Consider the following 4933-nt stretch of genomic DNA (forward strand, 5'->3'; position numbering starts at 1 on the left):
CAGGCTGAGGGGCAGGCTGAGGGGCAGGCTGAGGGCCAGGCTGAGGACCAGGCTGAGGGCCAGGCTGAGGGGCAGGCTGAGGGGCAGGCTGAGGGGCAGGCTACAGTTTGTCTTGGATATCTGTAGCATATTAAATAGCCACTCCTTGTCCCCGTCTGTGTAGGACCTAACTACTGACAAACAGATATAAACCCTTTGGAATGTATTGAGTGATGTCAGCTAGCATCCCAGGCATAGATGGCAGGGTTCTGCCTTCTCCCTTTGACCCTCCTATCTGACGTACCCACCAATGTGTTTGAAACATCTTGACTTATGACTTTTTAAATTTTGTTGCTATAAAATTGCTACCTCTTTGGAACATGGTATTTGGGGGAGACTTCAGTCTGTGTCCCCAGTTTGCAACCCCCAATATCAGTGGGCAATGCTGGGCAGAGTGACTACACCAACTACCTACCTGCCTGTGCTGCATCTTCTGATTCATGGTTGTTTGTCTGTTGTTGCAGGGAATGGGGACAACCGGGTAAATCGCTTTTATAGGGTGACCTGCATGGGAGGTTGCTTGGTGGTGTGCAGTTGGTCAGTGAGAAAGAGGGAGGGAGGTCTCTGGCGACTTTTGGAGCATGGCTTTCAGGGGTCTTGCTATCAAGTCCAGTTCCTTCTCCCAGGAAGTCTGGGACACGTGCTTAGGTCAATTAAGGCTGTCTTCTTCACACCTGGTGTGTGCTTGGTACAGCTGACCACCCGTTCTGAACTTGTCCTAATGATAAAATTACTTAATGGAACCCTGAAACCAGTATAGGTGCACTGGGTTTTGATGAGTGGTTGCCAAAGTAGTCTTTTTTCGTGGCCCAGCACTGCGGATCAATGAAAGGCGAAGCTGACAGGGTTCCCACTTACATGGAGTTAGCATTTAAGTGAAAAAGAGGAAAACACATGGCATTTGAACACAAAGTGAGACAGGAAGCAAGTTCCCATGACAGAATAGTAAGGAGCAAGAAGGGCGTATTTGGCTCAGGGTTCCGGTGAATCGGATGAGAGGGGTAGAAGAGAGGAGAGAGAGGCAGGGAAGGCAGGGGGAGAAGGGAGCCTGTGAAGGGGTGCTGGGTGCTCTCTGCTGGCTTTCCGTGGCTGGAACCGGCCTCTGTGGTGGCATGCTTTGCTTTGATACTGGCTCCACAAGGTGACTGTCCTGCTGGAGAGCCACCCCTTCATCCCTGCAGTTTCTTCTTAATTGCTGATGGTGTCCTGTACTTTGAAGTATATTTTTACTAAAATCAGTATATACACTCTTTAATTCTTTTGGTAATTGTTAGCAAGGTAAATCTTTCTCCATACCTTCTAAGTGGGGATTCCGCAAACAATGCACAAACACACACACACACACACACACACACACACACACACACGTTTGAATCTTGTTTTGGTCTTTTAAAATTCTTCTTTAAAACTAAATTTTGAGATAGCTTTTTATTTTTATTTTATGTGTATGTTTTTGTTTTATTTTTACCTGCATGTGTGTCTGTGCCTTGCTCTCAGATACCAGAAGAAGGCATCAGATCCCCTAGAACTGGAGTTACAGATGGCTATGAGTTGCCTCTACATGGGTACTGGAAACCAAACCCAGGTCCCCTGAAAGAGCAACCAGTGAGCCAGGCGGTGGTGGCACACGCCTTTAATCCCAGCAGATCTCTGTGAGTTCGAGGCCAGCCTGGTCTACACAGCTAGTGCCAGGACAGGCTCCAAAGCCACAGAGAAACCCTGTCTCGGAAAAAAAAAAAAAAAGAGCAGCCAGTGATCTCAATTGCTGAACCACCTCTCCAGCCCCATAAAGACAGCTTCTTGCTGTGTAGTCCAGGCTGGTTGCAAACTTGAGTCCTCTGGACTTGGCCTCTCTGGTGCTGGGGTTACAAGCATGTATCACACTGTGTTACTGGTGATTGGGGTCTTAACTTCTTATTTAAGAATAAAATAAAGGCTCACACAGACTAGCAAAAGTAGTAATGTAACATTATTTAAAATAAAGCAATGATACAGGTCAGAAATACATTGTAAAGATTGATAGTGGAAGCCAGGCAGTGGTGGCACAGGCTTATAATCCCAGCACTTGGGAGGTAAGGCAGGTGGATCTCTTTGTTTTCGAGGCCAGCCTGGTCTACAGAGTGAATTCTAGAGAGCCAGAGATGTTACAGAGAAACCCTGTCAAAAAAAAAAAAAAAAAAAAAAGCGGATCGTGTGAGTAAAGGCACTGAAGGGCCCCAGTAGTTGTTGGGGTTTTTATGGGGGTCAAGAGAATGAGTAGTTTGTAGTTTGTTTGCTAAAGGGTATAGTTGGGTGGTTCTTTATACCAAACTGTTAAAAAGATTTATTGTTATTTTATGTGTGAATATTTTGCCTGCATGTGTCTGTGCACCACATGCCTGTAGTACTTGCGGGGGCCAGAAGAGGGCATCAGATACCTTAGAATTGTGCTCTTAACCACTGAGCCATCTCTCCATCCACTGGTTTTCTGTTTTAATTAACAGATAAAGTTATGTTTTCTCCTGGGCATGTACCTTTCCACAGTGCATCTGATTTTAATGATTCATAGACATAAGATGGGAAATGGGAGATTCTCCCCCAAAGTTCGCTTTGCAGACACATTTGTCTTATTGTGCCTGTATCCACTGATCTCCACACCCCAGCCATGAAATATGACTGCAGGGTCAATCATCATGGACTGCAGAAGGAGGGCTGAGGTGCACTGGTATAATGATGCGTCTTTAGGAACTGACTTAGTAGTGTGTCCATTCAGCAGAATAACTGCGGTAGAGTTTCTCTTAGGGCCTATTACCTGTCTGATTGGTCCTTGGCCCTGATAATGGTGCCAGGTATGGTTCCATCTTAGGAGCAAGGTTATAAAGTCCTCCCTTATGGAGAGACTGCTGGCAGCTGACAGCCCCTGGGAGAGGGGGAAGTCTGCTCTCTCTAAGGGTATAGCTTCTGGTAGATTGACTATGCTCTGGAGCAGTGCTTCCCAGCCTTCCTAGTGCTACGACCTTTAATACAGTTCCTCGTGTTGTGGGGACCCCACCATAAAATTGTATCCATTCACAACTGTAATTTTGCTACTGTTAAGAATCATAATCTAAATATCCAGTATGCAGATGGTCTTAGGTAACTTCTGTGAAAGGGTCATTTGACCCCTAAAAGGGTCTCGACCCCCAGTTTGGGAACCGCCGCTGTAGTGGATGGACACACATCCAAGAGTTTATGGGAGCACAAACAGTGCCCCTCATCCCCCTTATAAAAAAAAAACAAAGTTGTGTGGGCAGGTAGGGAAGGCGTGTGGGTCTGGGCTAGTTGGGAGACGGAATGTGTGTGATCAAATACAAGGTATGAAATTCTCAAAGATCTGATAAAAACGGAAATAGGAAAAAGATGACTTGAGGAGTGGAATTCTCTGTGTGTGTGTTTAATCTTCTCAACACTTCAGATGTCTTGCTTTGTCTGTTCTTGTGTGTTTGATTTCTGAGGAGAAAGTCACAGGTTCTTACCGTTAGTCCTCTGTAGCGTAGTGTTTTCTCCCATTCCCCTGTATCGGGAACTGTGTGCCGATGACATGGACGGCCAGCGCTGTGAGCTACCACAGCGTGCGTGAGAAGATTCTTGTTTCTGCCTTCTGGAATTCACAGGAAGTGTTTGCTGCCTCTGTGGCTCTTCCTGCTTCTCTGGTTTTCTTTCTTTTGGACCCTCCTTCCTTATTTGCTGTCTTACTGCTTTTTAGTGTGGCTGGTTTTTATTGAAGTGTCCGTCTGCCAGGAAATGCACCGAGACTGTTTGTTTAAATTGCTATTTTGATTTTTGATGTGTTGAGGTTCATGGAATTTCCATTTGCTTGTTTTGTTTGTTCTTGGGTTCTGGACACTTAACAGGTTCGAAGCTTAGCTGGGTGAGATCTCTCCCTGAGGGCACCCTTTCTAAATTTCCTAGTGTTCTTTTTTAGCTGCAGACTGTACAGTTTGGATTTCTTTTTGCCCCACTTGCTTTTTATTTTTTTTAAATTGTAGACCTGTATAAGAGTGATTACTAGTAACCATGGGGCAGCATCAGTATCCGGCTGTCATGAGATCTCCACCAGGACTTTTCAATTTAGCCTCATACAGATTCTTATGATGAGCAGAGAGTGTCATATTCTTTGACAAAATAGAAGAATTGTCTTCTGGCCCAGCTGCTAATATTGTTCCCCCTGAAACCTTTCGATCTGGGCTTCCATAGTCCACATTGCTCTCAGAACTGCTGCCTTTCAAGTTCCTGCTAGGACGGCCTACTATGCATTGCCTATCAAGTTCAGCCATTTTCTTTGTTCAAAGCCCCAAAGTCTTCCACTTTCTCCCCACCCCCAAAAAGGTCAGGTCTGTTACAGCAACACCCCACTCCTGGTATCGTCTCCTGTTTTAGTTTTGTGGCTTGACACTTTTTCTGAGTGAGGCATTCTCATCTTGTTTCAGTCTGGATGGTGTCTGACTCTCTGCCTTTCCTCTTCCCAGAATTCTCCTAGTCTGGTCGCTCTGCCTATACTTCATGCCTGGCTACTGGCCAATCAGCATTTTATTGAACCAATATGAATGACAAATCTTTACAGTGTCCAAGAGCGTTAGCCCACAGCACCCATGTCCCCATGTCCCCTGTATCCCCTTGTTGTCCTGTTCACCTGTCCTATGATCCCTTTTCGCTTTCTGAGTCAGGGCTACCTGGGACCCTAGGTTTAACTTAACCTGGTAAATTAACCACACTGCAGGTTAACCACACTGCAGGTTAGCCACACTACAGGTTAACCACACTGCAGGTTAACCACACTATAGGTTAACCACACCAAATGTTAACCACACCGCAGGTTAGCTGCACCACAGGTTAACTATAACCACAGGTTAACCACACCGCAGGTTAGCCGCAC

At 45.8% G+C, this 4933-nt stretch overlaps 1 protein-coding gene across 1 annotated transcript in view; it reads left to right on the plus strand.

The window, feature by feature from the left end:
• The window catches only part of Pccb (propionyl-CoA carboxylase subunit beta), a 47727-nt gene that overhangs the window by 22600 nt on the left and 20194 nt on the right, over window positions 1-4933 (plus strand). The window lies entirely within an intron of this gene.

This window comes from Microtus ochrogaster, unplaced genomic scaffold (genome assembly GCF_000317375.1).
Source record: "Microtus ochrogaster isolate Prairie Vole_2 unplaced genomic scaffold, MicOch1.0 UNK24, whole genome shotgun sequence".
NCBI lineage: Eukaryota > Metazoa > Chordata > Mammalia > Rodentia > Cricetidae > Microtus > Microtus ochrogaster.